The sequence below is a fragment of the Bos taurus genome, chromosome 15, assembly GCF_002263795.3.
Source record: "Bos taurus isolate L1 Dominette 01449 registration number 42190680 breed Hereford chromosome 15, ARS-UCD2.0, whole genome shotgun sequence".
Lineage (NCBI taxonomy): Eukaryota > Metazoa > Chordata > Mammalia > Artiodactyla > Bovidae > Bos > Bos taurus.
The window spans coordinates 14019151-14039874 of record NC_037342.1 but is presented as its reverse complement, the minus strand read 5'-3'; the positions used below and the strand labels follow the sequence as shown (position 1 = coordinate 14039874).

Here is a 20724-nt window from a genome sequence, read left to right as displayed (position 1 = left end):
CACACTGCCATTTCTTCCTGCAGACATCTCCACAACTTCTGGGCTCTAAAAAGTTAACCACTGTAGTGGTGCAAAGTATGTGTGTCTGGGGAGGGAGGCAGGGATGGGGTGGAGAAATACTGAAATAGCATTAAGAGTCAGTCTGACTGAAAACACCCCTTTCAGGAGACAGCACCAGTGTATAAAGCAATAAAGGACGGGCAATGGCACCATCCTTTACTCAAATAACAGGAACAATGAGGTGGTCAAGGAGGAAAAAAATAGGAAAGACAATTTCATGTAACAAAAGCAACCAAGATGGTAAGTTTTACTTCTGAAATTCTTTGCTTTTATGATTTTGAAGCAATATTTCGTAAGATTACAATGACTCATACCTCTTCTGAAAAAAAGACTGCTTTTGCTTGTCTTTTCCTTTTCTTAATAAAAAAAAAAAAAAGAAAAGAAAGATCTCATTCATTTATGGCATGAAATCTGAAAATACATTATCAGGGGTTACAGTTGACCCTTGAACAATGTGGGTCTGGACCGCCTGAGTCCACTTAGATGCGGATGTTTTTCAATAGTAACCATGACAGTACTACATAGTCTGTGGTTGGTTGAATCTGAGAATGTAGAGGAACCAAGGATATGGAGAGTTGATATAAATTGTATGTAGATTAATCCCCATGTTGTTTAAAAGTCATCTGTATTTTCATGAACAAATTCTTCTGAGCAATATATATTTATATTGTTTTATAACTACTTATATGTACCTACTTGAAGAATCTATAAAGCATTTCTCTCTTACATGTAAATGTGAATATTTACAAAGGGGAAGTGGATCTTTGAATCCTCAAGAAAAAGAAAAAAAGGGAGAAAAGTAGGAGGGAGAAGAGGGAAATGGAAGGTGGAAAGGAAGGAGGAGGATATTTAATTCCCTACGGGAATGTACACTCCCCAATTATAACAGTGTCTTGCCATGTACAATTCCCTCATAAACTCTGCAACCTCTAGAAATCTATTTGGATTACAAAACAATTACTTTAAGTTCGGAGTTTTATTCAATGTGTTCCAAGTTCTGAGACCACTAAGCCTACTCCAGAAGAATGACTCACATCGAAGACGTATTTATAGTCAAACAAGTAAAAAGTGTTTGTGAATAAATCAAAGTGTCTGTGAATTTAAAAGCCTATATAGATCAACTGGAGTAATTTAAAAGCCTAATAAAGGACCTTGGAAAGTCTCTAATGGAACCATGACACCCTGCAAACCTCATGTGAATCAGACACAAGGAGGAAGATTCTGTTTGGGCCATAGTGGATGAGGTAGAAAAATATCATGCAAGAAAAAAATAGCCTTCCAGCAGTTTCACTGGAGTAATCAAGTCCACATGAAAAGGCACAACATGGTCACCAGTCACAGAATCCCAGAATAGCATCAGGGGCTCTTTAGGAAGTGCTAATTGCTTCAGTATATTTCTGCAAAGCTGGCAAAAATCAGAGATTGGGAGAGTGGAGGTACAGGCTTGCTTTGAGCAAAGGTATTTTGGTGCAAAAGAAAAGCCACTGAGTGGAATCCACCCATAACTCTGTTGTGTTCAAGAGAACATTTTTCAGATGTAGAACATGAGCTCCTAAAGGAAACTCTATTCAAAGGAACAGAATAAGAATGAAATAAATATTGGTTGAGAAAACGAACCTAAATTGTCTCTCTGATCATTTATGAATGGCAATATGGCAACTGCAAAAACATAATAGACAACAATAATATGACCAAATTCCAAGATACTCATTTAACCAACAAATACAATGAACACTTTCTAAATGCTTGTGTCTGTTTTAGGCACTGGGGAGTCAACAGTAGACAAAACAGAAAACACCTCTGACTTCATGGTGCTTATACATCAGTGATAAATGCTTTTACCTATCTGAATTGTGGCCTAAACTGATACATTTAACACTCTTTAAAGGTGGACATTTTAATGATTCTTCAAGTTATTCTGCCATGAATATACAAACTGGTTATATACTTTCTTAAGAATTGTGGATTCTGGAAAAGAATGCATCAAGTACAATCAATTAGCCCTTAAAATGTGCAAAATATTTCTTGTCATTTATGGCTCTACATTTATTAGTCTGTATTCATCATCATAAATATCTAGATTTTTAAAAGATATCTGTCACCCATAGAACCACCAGCTCTGAGGCTTTATTTAAAAAGAAAGAGATGGCACCTTTTCTCTTGAGGCACTATATTCCAATGCAAGAGGTTATAAGACATGAGAAAGACATTTAAACACCAATGGCCAAATGTAAACATAAGTAATTATATTCCTTAGTCAAATGCAAAATGCGTTTGTGGTGTAGACACTGAGATGAATGTGTAACAGCATACTTGGAGGATGGGTCACTCAGTGAAGGTCAGTCGTATGCAAAAACACTTAGCCTTTACAAGGATTTACTTGTTGAAATATTTATCAAAAAATTCAGGGTGGTTATTCTCAATAATGTCAGTATCAAGACACATTTTAAACTGAAATCATTTCCTTCTCTTATCTACTATTAGTGAGGGTCCTGGCAGGAAATAGGTGGTGTGCTTCAATTAGGATAATTCGTGGAGTGGGTGAAGGGTTAATCACCCAGGTGTAGGTAAGATTCAGGGAAATCCCAAGGGCTAGAGCAGGAACCCAGGGCTAATAGCAGAGACAGTCAGCATTTCTAGAAGGGCTGGAAGAGGAACAAGATTCTGAAGCCAAGTAAGAGAAAGTCCTACACAGTAGGCTACCTTGAAAGGCAAGAACCTTCTGGCTAGAACAGGGTGAAAACGGGTGGACATGGATCCAAACAGATGGGGCAAATAAAAGGTGTCTGACACGTACGCTTCTGCTTGTACTAAGTCGCTTCAGTCGTGTTCCGACTCTTTGCGACCCCATGGACTGTAGCCCGCTAGGCTCCTCTGTCCATGGGATTTCCCAAGCAAGAACACTGGAGTGGGTTGCCATTTCCTCCTCCAGGGGATCTTCCTGACCCAGGGATGGAACCCACCTCTCTTATGTCTCTTGTATTGGCAGGCAGGTTCTTTACCACTAGTGCACTTGCGAAGCCCCATATGCTATTGCCCAATTAAGTTTATTAAATATTCCTTCAGTATTGTGAATGGCTACCCACTCCGGTATTCCAGCCTAGAGAATTCCATGAACTGTATAGTCCATGGGGTCGCAAAGAGTCAGACACGACTGAGCGACTTTCACTTTTTTCAGTGTTTTGAGCATCTACCCCATGTCAATCCCTGCCCTATGCAAGGAGTCTAAAAGATAAGTAAGTCATGGTATTTGCCCTCAAATAAGGGAGCCTAGCGTGGATGACAGACATCCAAACAGACTAAGTAAAAGGCATTGCTTCAGGCAGATTCTGTAACAGAAATAGGAGAAAGTGTTGTGAAACAAAGCACATTGAAGAAGCGCTCTCCTTTGGAAAGGGGACATTATTAAGAAATGGCTGACACAGCCTAACCTGTAATATCAAGTTAATTATGTTCAGGATAATAAAGAGGTCGCTGAATTATGGGCTTATAATTCTACTGATAGTGTTTATAAAGATAATAGCAATTGCATTAAGAGGTCTTGGCAAACCCTAAATGTGTTTTGGCTTTTTTAAAACCACAGTTCATATCAGAAATTGTTCAACGTCTTCATGTTACAGAGGAAGAAATCTGCTTAATCTATTTAGTAGCAGAGCAAGAGAGCAAGGACCCAGGTTTCCTGACTCCCTGCCAAGGTGGGCCTGAGAGGGTGCACATGTTTTAGAAGCAACGTTAGCTGCACCTAAATTAACTCACTGACTTCTCTCTCTCATTCCTCTTCTACTACATTTCTTTTTCATTTTAGCCTTCATTCTTCGTACATTGGTTGGAGGGCCTCTTAAAACTGGCATCAATGAAGTCCTTAAGAATTAGAAGCTCAAATACCCAAAATCTGTTACTAAGCAGTACACTTCAGTAATGTGCTTTTCACTCTACTATTTGTGGTAGCCTGTACTTTCCTGGTGCGATTTCTTTTTATATAATGTGTGAATTTTGCAGCATGATGTCAACATGGTGAGATGCATAACCATATGGTTGCCACGCAATTGAATGCTCGAATCTGCGGACTGTCCTTAAGCAGTTACTGTAGTGACCTACTTGTTACCCTTTATTGTTCTGTTAGTAACAATTATTGGGAGTACTTTACCACAACAGATCCACCCAATATCTTTCACTAAATCATTTCTATGAGACTGTGTAAGGACTCCCAAGGATTCCATAATTGGTTCATCATTAAACACACATCTAGTGTCTAGTATATTTCAGGTACTGCATTTAGGGATTAAATATGAGATATGGTCACTCCCTTCAAGAAGCTCAAGCTAAGTTTAATTCAATTTCACCAATTTTAATTGACTCACAACTATGCACCCAAGCACTGTGCTGGTGAAGACATGTGCTGGTAGTAAGCACAGTGGTTAGATTCCTGTAGGGGCTGCATTCACTTCCTCTCTCAACACACTGGAGGCTGTCTTGCCATCAGAACCCTGATGGGGTCCTTCCTTTCCTAAAGAGGTCAAAGATTTGCCTTCCTCCTTCCATCCCCATTCTTCTTTGTTACTTCTGTAGAAAGACTCCCCAGTTTCTGGCTGAGAGCAAAAACAGCTAAACATTGAGGTCTTGATCCCTAAAAGAAAATAAAATTCCATTTTATTGTTGATCCTTTGAGTGTTTTGTTTGGGTTATCCAAGTAAGCCCTCAACAGAAGATTTTTACACATTTAAGGAGAAATTAGGATTGCATATACGCTGAGAGAAAAATCAATGTCTTTGGCAATAACAGTATGTCATATGAGCTTTCTGGTTCTCAATGCCTGCCTAATTTGTGTTTTGAAAAACTTAATTTTCACAGTCGGGCAAGTTAGGCAATAAGGGTTTTGATCAGTTACCTAAAAATGGTTCCTCAATCTTTTCAAAAAGCTTTGTGAACATAAAAAACAATTGTAGCTCATATGTCATTAAAAATTGGTTTATTTCAGGCCAAAAGGATAATTGTGGTGATTGATGAGTAGTACTAATACAAGAGAAAAGTAAATAGTTCTGTTGAAAAGTTATTATTATTGTAGGGATAATGAAATTGCCAGAAGGTCAATAGTCATCAGGCAATCTATCTCATTTTGCCCTCTTTAGACAAAAAGAAAAAGAATGCAGATTCTTTTTTCTTTTATTTTTGCCTGAACATACCACATATAAGTATAATTAACTATGTGAGAAAATAGACACTGTCTTGGGTATGGAATCTGGGGCAAGTCTGCAACTCCATAATACTGTTTATCAAACACTTTGGACGTTTCTGGAAATAATAGAGGTATAAAAAGGAATAATAGGAGGCCATATGGTTTTAGCAAGGTCTCTTAAAATATTGTTTGGTGAATAATAGAAAGGTAAAAATGATAGAAATCATAAAGTTATGAGGATAAAAAAGGTGAGGGAAAATATCATCCAACCTCCAGAGAAAACACAGTGAATCTGAGCCATACCATTCTTTCAAAGTATCTTAAGGGAAGATGTTAAATCCACTTCCCTTTTTGTTTTCCTAAAAGAGATTTACTCTGCCCTCAGTAAAAGGATTTGTTTTCTTGTCACTGCTCCAGTTAGATTTCTCTATTGTAATCTGGAAATCTATGGCTTTGGGGCGCTCTGATCATTGTTGTGTGCTCTTTCTGCTGTGTAAAGGATGTCATTTCAATTACTCGCTGGTCCATCTTTTAAGTCCTTTAAAGGTTACAGGGCAAATCCTGCCCAAACATTCAATATATTGCTAAAGTTGCTATTTAAAAGTCAATGGGCAGAACCGTCTTAGACTCAGCGATTCTAGGTTCTCATGGTTTTTGGTTTATGCTCACGACTCCCTCAGTTTCTGAATGGTAAGTTGTGGTTACCTTAATGATGTTGCTTCATCCTTAAATGAGAGTGGCCAGAAACAAGTTTCAGCCAGCTGGTATCCCATATACCAAACTGATCACAGATCACACGGATTGACATCACTGCCTGGGGCTGCCTCTTTTTACCTACACATAAAGCGGGTCTTTTGTGAGGACTGGTGCTGGCATCCTGGGTAATGCCCATATCACCTCCGCTACTCTGTCTGCAAGGTGAGGCTGCTTCAGGCCATGCCACTGTGCTCAAAATACGGGCAGTGCTGAAATGCACTTTACAGCATGGTGCTGAGCTGCTGTCCCTTACAAACTGTCTAGGCAGTATATGCTTGGCTATGAGTAAATCAATGATCATAAAGTACAACAAATTCCCAACAAACTACTCCAAGGGCTTTGAACTTGCCGTTATCAAATAGAGAAGGTACTTACAGGATATTTATTTATTTTTACAGTCGATGTACTAATCGTATAAACATATATAGTCATCACTAACTAGATGCCTCTCAGTTACAGAGTCAACAAAGAACATTTTTTTTTTAAAGCCCCCACTTCCTCCCCAGGAAATGGTGTATGTTCAGAGAGGAAGTTGTCTTCCTGTTTTCTCCATACTAGCACTCTTGCAAGGTTTTGGTCTAAACTTCCAAACTCAGAGTCTCCATCATATGGAATACTCTTCTTAACAACTGGGCACATTTTATATCAGTGAACTAAAAAAAAATAATAATAATTTTTGTTTCCTACAAAACATAAGAAGTGTTTCGAGCCTAATTTGTCTCATCTACTTTATTCCTAAGTACACTATCCCACCCCAATCTCCATTTCATTCAGTGTAAAGCAAGGGCATTAGATTAATCCATTGGGGTTGTTCTGTCAAAAATTTTTGCAAAATATATCAACCCTTAGTTTCCCAATTACTAAAGAAACTTGACAGGGCACCTGCTTTTTATTATTTCAGTGTTTTGTGATACAAACCCAATGTGCCTGGCACCCAAAAATAAAATATATTTCAAGAACGTTTTGTACATTCTGCTCTCAACTTTTAGCATTTCTGGGACTATTAAAAAGAACCTTCAGAAACAAACAAAAGTCATTTTTTTCCCCTTTTGAGTTTTTAAAGTCAGTTAAGGAGCTTTTATTTCATTTATTTCACTTGGTGATACTTGAAGTGATAAAATTCAGATAAAATTCAGACTCAAGGCAAGGCGAGACCTAGATGGTATTTTCAAGGAGATGAATTTTGAGTTTGGTAAATTTTCACTTTTTCTTTTTATGTGTGCTTCTGCTTCCCAGTTTATGTCAGTTATCCACGAAATCAAGGTTTTTCAGTAAAGACCATCTAAATCAGAACAGAAAAGTGCTTGTTAAAATGCAGATTCTTAGATCTCATCCCAAACCTATAAAATCAGAATCTTTGAGACCAGGCCTGGGAATCTGCATTTGACAGCTGCCCAGTGTGATTACTTAATGATATGATGAAGACATACAGGCTTGTCTCTCCCAGGGAGAGTTACTTGTTAATAGCAACTGAAGACTTGCTTTAAAACATACAACTTTTCTTTCTTCTTTTTTATGGACAAAATATTTTGGGACAAGAAAATATTTTCCATGCCCCTCAAAATCTATAATAAAAGAAGCTCCATCTTCATTTGCTATTTATAAATCAAACTCTGGAGATCAAACATGGAAAAAAAATACTTCTGATTCTTTATTGGCAGCCTATATAGCATACTGTGATGAGTAGATATTCTGAAAGTAATTAACCTGGGGAAAAGCTTTATAATATCTGTAGGCTCTTTTAATCGTGACTACTACCCTTATGGCAGAAAGTGAAAAGGAACTAAAAAGCCTCTTGATGAAAGTGAAAGAGGAGAGTGAAAAAGTTGGCTTAAAGCTCAACATTCAGGAAACTAAGATCACGGCATCTGGTCCCATCACTTCTTGGGAAATAGATGGGGAAACAGTGGAAACAGTGTCAGACTTTATTTTGGGGGGCTCCAAAAATCACTGCAGATGATTGCAGCCATGAAATTAAAAGATACTTACTCCTTGGAAGGAAAGTTATGGCCAACCTAGATAGCATATTGAAAAGCAGAGACATTACTTTGCCAACAAAGGTCCGTCTAGTCAAGGCTATGGTTTTTCCAGTGGTCATGTATGGATGTGAGAGTTGGACTGTGAAGAAAGCTGAGCGCCAAAGAATTGACGCTTTTGAACTGTGGTGTTGGGGAAGACTCTTGAGAGTCCCTTGGACTGCAAGGAAATCCAACCAGTCCATCCTAAAGGAGATCAGTCCTAGGTGTTCTTTGGAAGGAACATGCTAAAGCTGAAACTCTAGTACTTTGGCCACCTCATAGGAAGAGGTGACTCATTGGAAAAGACTCTGATGCTGGGAGGGATTGGGGACAGGAGGAGAAGGGGATGACAGAGGATGAGATGGCTGGATGGCATCACCGACTCGATGGACGTGAGTCTGAGTGAACTCCGGGAGTTGGTGATGGACAGGGAGGCCTGGCGTGCTTCAATTCATGGGGTCGCAAAGAGTCGGACACGACTGAGCGACTGAACTGAACTGATTTTGAGAACATTTACACTTGAACAGTGCCCACAAAACTTACTATCAGTTATTTTCTTTTTAACTACCCTTCAGCAGGTCCTACATCATCTAACAGACCTGAAAATCTCCCACTGTTTTAAAAATATATTAGTGGTCATTCCTGACAACTGTCCTGTTTAAAGAAAGAATTCTTTTTATATTTCTACTCAAAAAAGAGTTCTAATTCCAGGAAACACAAACAAGCATACATTATAGCAAATGAACAAGACTTTAAAAAAAAACTTTCTGTTTTTGGCATAAAGCCAATTAACGAGGTTGTGATAGTTTCAAGTGAACAACTAATGGACTCAGCCATACATATACATGTATCCGTTCTCCCCCAAACTCCCCTCCCATCCACGCAGCCACAGAGCTCCCTGTGCTATAGAGTAGGCCCTTCTTGGTTATCCATTTCAAATACAGCAAAGTGCACACGTCAACCCCAAACTCCCTAACTATCTCTCTCCCTTACCATTACCCTTGGTAACCATAAGTTCATTTTCGAAGCCTGCGAGTCTGTTTTGTAAATATGTTCGCTTGTATAACATCCTTTATATCTGGCATCTAAAAAGAAATGATATAAACGTTCAATACTTTGATAGAAAAGCGGACTTTAAAGCAAGCTAATGTGTGGATTCGGAGAAGGCAATGGCACCCCACTCCAGTACTCTTGCTTGGAAAATCCCATGGACGGAGGAGCCTGTTAGGCTGCAGTCCATGGGGTCGCTAAGAGTCGGACACGACTGAGCGACTTCACTTTCACTTTTCACTTTCATGCATTGGAGGAGGAAACGGCAACCCACTCCAGTGTTCTTGCCTGGAGAATCCCAGGGACGGGGGAGCCTGGTGGGCTGCCGTCTATGGGGTCACACAGAGTCGGACATGACTGAAGTGACTTAGCATAGCATAGCAATGTGTGGATTTAAACAACCAATACTTTTAGAAAACCAATACTTAACTTTGATAATTCTCAATAATGACTATAGCATGTGCCAGATGTCTTATCATTTTAGATGCAGCAAAACAGTTTATACAAATTCATCAAATGATTTATCAATTATTTACTAATTAATACAACATCAAGATGATTGCTGCTGCTGCTGTTAAGTTGCTTCAGTCGTGTCCGACTGTGTGATCCCATAGACGACAGCCTACCAGGCTCCTCTGTCCCTGGGATTCTCCAGGCCAAGAACACTGGAGTGGGTTGGCATTTCCTTCTCCAGTGCATGCACACATGCTAAGGTGCTTCAGTGGTGTCTGACTCCGTGCGACCCCATGGACAGGACGGCAGCCCACCAGGCTCCTCTGTCCATGGGATTCTCTAGGCAAGAATACTGGATTGGGTTGCCATTTCCTTCTATCAAAATGATTAAAAGGCATTAACTCATATAACACAGAACAAACAACCAGTTAGACTTAACAATGAAACGGCTCTAAAAAGTGTTGTTTGTCGTTTCCTCCCATGTCATTCAACCTTTCCAAGATTCATTTTACTCATTTGTAAACAGGAATAGTAACAGGAACTGTCTCAAAGAGGTATTGGGAGGATTAAGTGATGAATGTAAAGTCCTTATCACAGCCTCTATCATATAGTAAGTGCCCGATAAATGGCAGTTATTATAATTATTATCCTTGTTTTCTTATCTCTAGGCACTGTGTTAGACAATTAATAACAACTCATGATACTTTTATAAAACTAATATATCATTCAACTCCTAACACTTATTTAATATTGCAGCATATGTAAATATAATTTGTTTAATTAAGTTTTGAAATTCTTTATCTCTTCCTTTTCTATAGCTTCATATATGCATTACTTTCTCAAACTACATGTTATATTGATGTCATTCTATCCATCTATTGGGAAACTTTAAGATTTAAAGTCCTCATCTATCTTTGGATTTAATATAATAGTCAGAAATTTGGGGTCAATAAGCATAAGTATAAAGATTACTTTTTTAAACAATTTAAGTAAATTAAAATTAAACTATAGGGAGACCTGAAAGTTCTTGAAAGCCATAGGGTTCAGAAATATTTTTGAAATCCCAACTCCGACTCTTACATCTTGATGTGACAACAAAGCCATTTGTGAAGGTTCTTCTTAATCAGTTTGTAGAGTGGTAAGTGAATTATTTAATAAACGACTATCAATAATCAAATATTTTCCCCTGGAAATAGAATGATAAATAATTTTCCTTGGGTCTTAATAATAGTCATAAGTGCATTCATTCAATAAATTTTTATTGAATTCCTTCTGTGAGTAAGGCATTGTCCAATATGACAGGGAAATAAAACAGGGAATTTCTTTGAAATTAAAAAAAAAAAGAATATTATTATCTAATCTGATGAGCTCAAAGCCTTATTGGAGAGAGATAAATAAAAAGACACCATAACATAAAGTTATGAATAAAGGGAGGTGAACGCACAGAAGATGGAACAAATAATTATTCATGGGAGGGATTTAAAAAGATTCTTTCTTAAAGGCTCACTTGCTGGGACCTAAGGGGGAACTGTAAGAAAAGGGAAGATGAGAAATATGTGTGGGGCCTTTGAGGAAGAAATCACACGCCTCCTGTATGACAAGCACTTAGGAAAAGTGGTCAATACAATCATGCTTGAGACACAGTGACTCACAGGGTACCAAGTGGAGAGAATGGGAAGGGGTTAGAGTTCAAATCCAGAAACTCTGTGTGTGTGTGTGTATGGAGGGGGGGCAAATAAGTTCACTTTTGACCAGAACATGTTTGATATGTGGCATACAGGTGGTGGTGTTCAAGGGACATCTGGATCTGGAGGTTAAGAAAGAGATTCAGTGTGAAGGATAAAGGACTTGGGAGTCAGTATCAGATAGATGGTAACTGAGGACAGGCGTGTGTACAGGATCTCCCAGGAGAGCAAGCAGAATCAAAGGAGTAGTCCAAGGGCAGATCCCCAAGGAACACTAACATTCAAGGGGTGAGCCGGGGAAGAGGATCCAGCAAAGAAGGAACAATTAGACCAGAACGAGACAATAGGAAATCTGAAAGACAAAGTTGTGAGGAGACATGTTAGGAAATGTAGACAGCTGTTGTTTTCTCAGTCAGTAGCCTCGGGTGAGGCTTCTCTCTCAAGAGGCAGGGCTGCCAACAAGGAGTTAATTCACTGCAGTTCCCCATTCTTTCACAATCTCCAGGAGAAGTGCTAGAAGAGAGAAAAGGGTCCCATGATAGAGATGGCAGTGGAGAGGAAGAAAGAAGGAACAAGACGCTTAGATAACTCATGAATGAGTCATCAGCCCATAAACAAGAGAGAGTCAGCAACATGAGCGGGCCTCCTGAAATAAAGGAGCAAAAAGAGCTCTCAATTAAAAAGAAAAAAGTCTCCCTCAGAGTTGAGGCGGCATAGTAATTCAGACAATGGCTTTTGAATCCCTGCGTGCACGCTGCTTGGGATAACTTAGTAGGTATTTGTTGGCGGAAGAACTAGGGAAAGACACTGTCCACCAGGCCTCAGTTTCCTCATGTGATCATTCAGGGGAGTAATCCATTTGGTCCTCACAAGCATCCTATGTGGCAGGGACTATTTTGGGCCCACTTTATAGATGAGTTAGCCAAGATATAGAGAGTTAGGAAATTCGCTCAGACAGGTGACATACAGCAAAGTTAAGTTTCAGATTTGGGGCTCTCTGTCCACAAAGCTCATGCTTTGCTTCCCATGGGGACTCTTAGAACTTTCAAAGTACTTAAATCTGCTTCATTCCCTCCCAGTACCCACTCACCCCCGCCTCCATAAATGTAAGGCTATGAGCGAAGCTGGATAAGTATTGTTATCTCCACAATAGGTAGAGAAACTGAGGATCTGCCTGTCAGTATACGGAACCCAGGTCTTCTAACTCTATTTTATGGTGTTTTAAAGATCAGTAAATGTATTACATTAACAAAAATTAACTTTGGGACCAAAATTAACATCTTGGAAAGAAACTATTGCTACTCTTAAAACTGTATTAAATATCTTTCCTTTCTAGAAATTATAGCACCGTGAATTATAGCAAATGAATCATCTGAGATTGTCTTAAGAAGTAGAGATGGCAGTTTAAGTATAGCCCTCTAAAAAGTAGCAGCTTTTCTTCCATCATCTTACTAGTTAATCTTCCTGGGAACAGGCTGATATTTACTCATCCCAAGAGAGTGTTGAATTGTCTGGACTCCAAAAGATACCAAGGATAAGGTTTTAAGTTCCTCACCATTAGTCATCACATGGAGTAAAGTGACAGAGCTCTTTACAGATGCATTGCTTTTTCTTTGCTCTTAAAATGGCAGCTGAAACAAAATTCAATGGGTTTAAATGAGGAAAAGTCAGCAAAGAATGCCTTCCCTTCCTTAAAAGTGATCTGTTCCCTGGGTAAGATGTGAAATACTCCGCAGTCTCTAGACGACAGGATCAGATAGGCTAACAATGCATTTGAGAGCTTTGCAAAGAAATGTTAGACAAAATAGATCAGGTTAAAGTGGACACAGACGCCCAACAGTAAATTCTAATTATTTTCATTCCCAGTCTTGGAACAGAGACAGTTGCAAAAAAAAAAAAAAAACCCAACATGGATTGCGTGTTTACGTGTGTGCAGTGAAGGCATTTCCCCCTCATTTATTATTCATGTTCAAAATTTCTGCATAATATAATACACAAACAGCCTAAATAGTTGAATAATAAAAAGTGAATCCATCCTCACAACCAGAAAAAGGCACATTTCCAGCATAGATTTTTTGAGTCCATGCCCAGGTTATTCTGGTAAACTGATGTAGATAAGAACAAAGTCTTCTGAGTTAAGAAATTCTGGATTCTAATTCCAGCACTTCCATTTCTAGCCATCTAGATCTTAGACAAATTAACTTTTCTGAGCTTCAGTTTTCTTTCAAGGTCTATAAAACGGAGGGAAAAAGTACTAACTTTTAGGGTTCTTACAAGGATTAAATGTAATAAGGGATGTAAAGTCTCCAGAATCATTTGTTCCCATTTTCCTCTACAGATTCCTTCTTCCTCCCTGAAAGCCTACAACAAAATAGGAAACAGTTGCCGATGTTGGTACGTAAGCCATGAACTCAATTCCAAGGCAGAAGGTTTAAATAACCAAGAAAACTCAAGGAATTGTTGATGCAGTTATCTTCCAGATGAGAAATGTTCATAGTCATGTGGAACACGCTGTACACTTGCTTCAAGGTCCCTGGCCAAAATTCCCATCTTGAATAGCAGTGGTTGGCTACCCACACTACCCTCTAAATGCAGCTATATTTCAGCAGTTGTCAAAAAACTAACATGTACCAAAAACTGCAAAAAGTCGCCTTTTCCTCCTTAAATTCTCAATCATATCCATTTGTACAAAAATGCCCCAAATGTATGAGTTTTGCCTTTCATGAGAAATAAGATTTTAAACTCAGGTCCACTAGGAAGTAGGGGCTGAGGATTCAGGAAGAATCATGTGCCTTTTGAAGTTAATTACCAGTTTCATTCTCTAGCTGGTCTTGGATTGTTGAGCTCACATCAAGCCGTTCCCTCCCTGAATTTGCCTCACACCTAGAAAAGACCCAGCCTGCAAGAGACATGACTCTCTGTGCTCCTTTCCTGTACAAAGAGGGAAGGAAGCTACGTGGCTCATGAAATCATGAGTCATTTGTGTAGTAAAGTGAATTGGCCACTCATGTTTGTACAAAGTTGAAATGGGGATGGGCTGAGAATGGGGCAATTTCAACACAGAAATAAATGCTCTTGGTAGAATCTATGCTGCTGAGATGCTGGGGACTGCTGGGTTCACAGTAATGAGGTCCCCAGGATGGCCATCCTCCTAAGTCACAAAGCTTTATGGAGGCCTGATGACCTCGGTGACACCAGCAGATGACACAGAACATTACGGGTCACGGAGTCCTCTCCCTTCCACTTCCTGTTATTCTTACTTGCTTACTGCTTTGTTTCGTGTGTTCTAAGGTCTAGCGACCACCTCCATTAGCTGCTCTGAATGAGACACTGGGCCATGATTCCCCTGATGAATACACATCGTTAGCCCTCCTTCTGGGATGAGGACATCCAAGGGAGAAAATGGCCAGTGGCTTGCTCAGGGTGGTGCAGAGGGGAGGAGGCCGACCGTGCCCATGAGCAGCTCAGTGCCCTGCCCACTGAACCATGCTGCCACCTGGACGCCCGCCCCTCTTGCCCTTCCGCCTCCGCACCTGCAGCTGAACACAGATATACCGTGCCCCGTCCCCCACCGCTGCCTCGGCTCCTGCCTGCCAGCCCCTCTCCATAACTCACTTCCTCCCACCCTGGGACTTTTTATCTTCATCATCAAATGACATTTCCAAGTCCAGAAATTGAAAGGGTTATGATTGAGGACCACCACAGAAATGAGAATGACTTTCTGGTTTTGAGCTTGAGGTCACCAGGGATCCCAAATATAGTTCAGAAAATTATAACAATAGGAAATTCGAAGGGCGGCATAGGTACTGCATACCTTGAGGCAGAGTTACAGACTCAATTTTCTAAAAAAATATTTAACATCTTGGCAGATCTATGTGTCCCCAGCCAACAGGAACTCCACACACAGTGTCTACACAAGTTTTTCAGTGAGACCTGAATCCCTTTCAGGCCTGCCTCCTAGACCAAGGAAGATGATGGAACACTGGAAGCTGGAAGAAGAATCCTACCACTACCTAGAGTGAAGAATGGGGAGATTCTAACCTGTCCTTCAACATAGACCCTGCACTGATACTTGGCTCTCTTTTCACAGTCGATGTCCTGGCTTTTCTTTCCTGAAGTCTATGAGCTCCCAGGAAGAGGAGGCCACTGCCTTCTCCCATTTTAATGCCTCTGTCCCAGCCCATCTCAAGTTATACCTTCTCCGTGCCGACTTACCCAATTCTTCCCACAGAATTTTACTCTTCAGTCTCTCAACTGCTACAACTTTCACTGCCGGTATCATTAAGTTTAGAGCTTGACAGACAGAGAAGGACAAATATCATATGATATTGTGTGCATGTGGAATCTAAGAAAAGATACAAATGAACTTATATACAAAATGGAAATAGACCCAAGACATAGAAAACAAGCTGATGGTTTACCAAAGGGGAAGAGGGAGGGGAAGGATAAATCAGGAGTTTGGGATTAATATACGCACACTGCTATATATAAAATAGATAAACAACAAAGACCTACTGATTAGCACAGGGCACTGTGCTCAGTAGCATGTAAAAACCTATTAGGGAAAAGAATCTGAAAAAACCCAGATTATATGTATATATATAATTGAATCACTTTGCTGTACATCTTAAACTAAGACATCATCACAAATCAAGATACGGCAATAAAAAAATAAAATCTTTTAAAAAGTTTAGAGCTTTGTTATCTAGCTGTTTCAGATATGTCAGTCTGTGGTATTGTATTTGTCTTATACCACCATCCCTCCTCCAAAGTGCCCAGGCCAGTGGCATATTCCAGGTGACAGTGAACAAAAGCCTACTGACCACCCATATGTGTCATATGGGTTTCTCAGGTGGCTCAGGGGTAAAGAATCTGCCTACCAAGCAGGAAATGCAGGTTATGTCCCTGGGTTGAGAAGATCCTCTGGAGAAGGAAATGGCAACCCACTCCAGTATTCTTGCTTGGAGAATCCCATGGACGGAGGAGCCTGGTAGGCTACAGTCCATGGGGTTGCAAACAGTCGGACACGACTGAGCGACTGGGCATATACATGAGTCATACATCATGCTCTGTTCCAAGAATAAAAAGTAGAAAAAGACACAGTTCCTGGCCTGCAAAAGTGTGGAGCCCACTGAGATAGGAAAGCAAAGAAGCCACTATCGGGAATCCATGTTAAGTGCTTTCTCATAGAGGGTGTGAATGCAAGCTGGAGCAACACAGTGGAGGGGAGACTGGGGAGCAGAGGTCAGAGGGTGGTTTTTGAATTACGTTTTGAAGGCTAAGCAGAGCTTCACCAGGGAGACAAAGGGCAGAGGGGAAACCCAGCAGGGGCAGAAGGACATGCAAAAGCAAACAGGCAGAAAATGGCCATGGCGTAGGGTGTTCAGAGAATTTGCGAGAATGACTGGAGACCAGGGAATATGAGAGCAAGGCAGCAGGACGTGTGGAAATAAGGTCCAGGCGTTCTACTTAAAAGGATGTACGAATGCACTCAACATAATCACTTTACTTGGTTCTTAGCACATTTTACTGCTGCTCATATTAAAGTATAACAAGAATTTGCTCAGCTGTTTTATAACTTGTCAGTATATACCTCTGTGTCATTTAAATGTTTCTCTTGATTCTGGGAAATTTATTGGAGGACAGTGAGAATGCTTGTACCTATGCATTTACTAAAAAAAAATCTTATACAAGTGTAAATGCATTGTCCATCTTAAAAAGACACACACACACATACCCACATCATAAGACTTGGTAACTGTCACTCGAAGGAGCTGGTGGTACATAATTCACATAGCACTAAATGTACTGTTCACATTCAGGCCATGGGAGGTAGATACACTTTCAGATTCATCAGCTTAAAGCTCACGCTTCATACAAAGAACACCAGTCACTGACAGTGTATTGGAGCATCTTCCCTCATTGCCGTATCTGTGCTTTTGTTTTTATGGCTTCCCTTCTATTTTATAGACTCAACCTTTAGGTCCTCCTCTCTTTTTGAAGGTAAGATGACAAGTCACAGATGATGGCAGGAGTGGGTGAAGGCAAATAATAGCTGGCAACTTTCCAGGTGATTACATAGCTGAGAATATGTCATCTTAAAGGAGGTTATCTTTGATAAACACAGCCTGCTTCAGATATGTTACAAACATTAGATTTTACTATGTAGCCACTCTGTTAATTTATGCATCGTTTTCTTGACTGTTCATTTTTAGCAGTATTAACCCAGTGTATTTCAGCACTTCCTTGGTAAGCTTTCCATAGGAAGATTAGAACAATTTTAGTCACTATAAACTATCTAGGCTTAGCAGATGTTGGTAATCTATGGGATTGTGACCTGAAAGGATTTCTGTACAAATGTGATTTCAAGTATCTCCCTTTTCAAGACTCCATTTCACATTCTCTCAAACGCTTTACATTTTCTCAAAGTACATTATTTCTCTGCAGAATCCTCTCTTTTGTTTATTAATTACTGGCAAGGTAGATATTAAATTGGTAAATATATTTGCTTTTTTGCTTTGGTGGTGTTTGTATTAATTTTGAGTCATTTTGAAAAATGCACTAGAAAAAAATTTTGAGTGTGCCTTTAAATTTTTCCACAATGGTGTCAGTGACAGAAGGCAGCTGCAGCATTGACTTGAACTTGGTTTAAAGGCTGATATTTGACTCCAACTCTAAAAACACTCATCATTCTTACAATTCAATCTGAAGGCACATGCCTCCTCAATGAACCCCTCTTAATCATCATCTTTAATGGGGGCTTTCCTTGGAAATCCAGTTTTCAGTCTGCCTCTTTCTTATCCTCAGGGTACAAGGCATGAAATGTATTTTTATCTTGATACAGAACAAGTGACTTACTTGGGTCAACCCTGATTATTATCACAAGATCAGAATTTCTTGAATGAAAATATAAGGTATTAAAACACAAGGATTTTACACCAGTTCCACAAACCTATTTTGCGATCCTTTCCTGCTCCACTGTGAAAAAGGAACACATTTCATGGGATGGTGCAGCCCTAGTGATCACTTCTCTTTTCTTTTTTAGTTGATTTGATGTTTTCAAACAGGAGAGTTTTTACATACGCCAAAGAAATTCAAATCTCAGAATTTTCCCTCTGATTCTTATCTTGCTATGGCTGCCAGACAAAATGCAGGGGCCCAATTAAATGTGAATTTCAGATAAACAACAAATAGCTTTTTTTAGTATAAGCATCTTCCAGTCAATATTTGGGACTACTTGTACTAAAAAGATCATTGGTTGTTTATCTGAAATTCAAATTTAACTGAGCCTCTTGTATTTTTATTGGCTAAATCTGGCAACCCTATATCTGAGGGCAGTTGAATTATGATCAGAATTACATTATCTCTAGATTGCAGGTCTACCAAATTCCCAAGGGGCCATTCTTTTCATGAGTATGTGCAAAGGCAGAGACTGTTGCACTGGCCATTCCCCAGGGTCCCATGGAGCCATCTGGCTCGGGGTCTAATGGATCTAGAAGACACTGGAGATTAACCAGTCCCTAAAAAGCTACAAGACAACAAAAATAATGCCCTTTATAGAGTGGGCACTCCATGTATTTTTGTTGAAATCTTTTATGTTCATTAGTGCCAGTCAAGAGGAATAAGATGATAAAATATGACATCTTAAAAACAGTTTCTATATAACCCTCACCTTGAAATCTAAGCACATCTGATTCTTCAGGAACCAGATATAAATGCCACCTTGTTCAAGAAGCCTCCCCCCATCGCCTCACCACATCTCACCAGCATTTACCATTTACCCCATTCATTTGACATTCGACATAATCTGCTTACTATTTGAACTGACCTTCCATTTATAAATTCCCTGGGGGGAAATCTGTAGGCAGTGGTAGCATAGCTCTGTGATTTAGCACATGAGCCCTACAGTCAGACCAATTTTGGTTTCAAATGGTGTTCTTCCCTTCTTAGCTCTATAACCCTGGACAAACACATCTCTAAGGTCTCAACTGATTATCATCATCTCTCAGTAAATTATAGCATTGAGTTCAATAAGATGATGTATGTGTAGTTGTCAACTCTTAGAGAGCACGGACCCATGGTAGGCAATCATGGTCAGCATCATCGTCATATTATTATTATTATCTTCTTTGAATCTACACTCCCCAAAGTGTCCGTTGCTCGTCAGAACCTATAAGAATTGACTGACGAATCAGCGCCTGAGACTCTAGTCAGAGACTCCAAATTCCCAGTCACCCAGAGAGACAAAAGCACTGCCTGGGGATGGATAAGCAAGCCTCATTCACTCTACAAGGTAAAGATTTCATGTTCTTATTTCTCTATTCCCCTTCACTCCCCTAAACCTACACATTTAAACCACTGCATTGTGCATATGACAAGCAGGAAAACTTTAACTGCCTTAGAGACTTGTTTCCTTAGTGGCACCAGCATGGGGAGCCCTCTGGGACCCTGGTCACCGCACACTTCCTGCCTGACTCTTTATTGACTATTGCTGCCTCTTTATTTTTCTCTCAGTCATCAGTGAGGAAGTTGCATAATTTAAAAGCTAAGTGGGACTCACTTTCTTGCAATCCGAAGTCATGCATGCTATTTTTTTTTTCCCCCTGACTGTAACTCCTTTGTAAATGCTGTGGAAAATTCTCTCCTAAATACAAAATGATTTTGTTTTTTTGCATCCTGGAGTATGCATGAGATTGGATTTTTGATATTGGATTTCCAGTTTTACTAGAATCACTAGAGCAACTGTGGATATATATGTTAAAAAGCAAAATGCAAGTTGCAAGTATGTCCTCTGAGTTCTCCAGTGGCTTTTTCCAAAAATCACATTCAAAACCCTCTACGTGAAAACAAAACTATTTGGGGGCATCCATTCATGAGCATAATATTTGCAAAACTGCAATATCTTGGGAGGCTCCTGCTGTGCCAAATTCATTTTTTTGCATTGAGACCCAGTGCCTTTCTCATAACAGGTGTTCAAGGAACATTTGTTGAGCCAACCAAAGAACAAGTATTTTTTTTCAAGAAATATTTATTGAGCACTTAGGAGATATATTGCCCTAAAATCCATTTGCAGTATAGAGTTATTATCACTATGGTCATTAATAAATAATGATTTCACCACAACATTGTTTATAATGCCGCCATCCAGCAAGTCAGTAACATCAACTCTGGGAGTCTGGGTGATATAGTTCTTAGCTTTTGATTGTTTAGACTTAACGACAATTGACCTCGTTATTGCCATTGTTACCCACAGAGAACAACATGTTCCCAAGTCCCCACCAATCTTGTTTCTATTGATTAATAAAGTCATCCAAGCCCATCAAGACTCAGAGGCAGTCTGAAGCCTTTCCTTCTCTAGTGGTCGAGTCGGTTTTGTGAGCAAAGTGCCCATCCTGCAACCTTCAGTGGGACCCGTCTGTTCTGTGTCCCCTGCCATTTTGGGAGCAGTTCAACACTGCAGGGGCCAGGCTGACCCCGAGGTTAGAGACCCCACCTCTAAAACGATTAGTCTGGGAAAAGCGGGAAA

At 39.8% G+C, this 20724-nt stretch overlaps 1 protein-coding gene and 1 long non-coding RNA gene across 2 annotated transcripts in view; one reads left to right on the top strand and one right to left on the bottom strand.

Moving 5' to 3' along the window:
• Window positions 1-20724, bottom strand: part of MAML2 (mastermind like transcriptional coactivator 2) — a 402023-nt gene that overhangs the window by 250185 nt on the left and 131114 nt on the right.
• LOC112441603 (uncharacterized) lies at window positions 9781-19503 on the top strand. The gene is made up of 2 exons (XR_009490618.1): window positions 9781-13592; window positions 15147-19503. It is a non-coding gene; the product is annotated as an uncharacterized lncRNA (long non-coding RNA).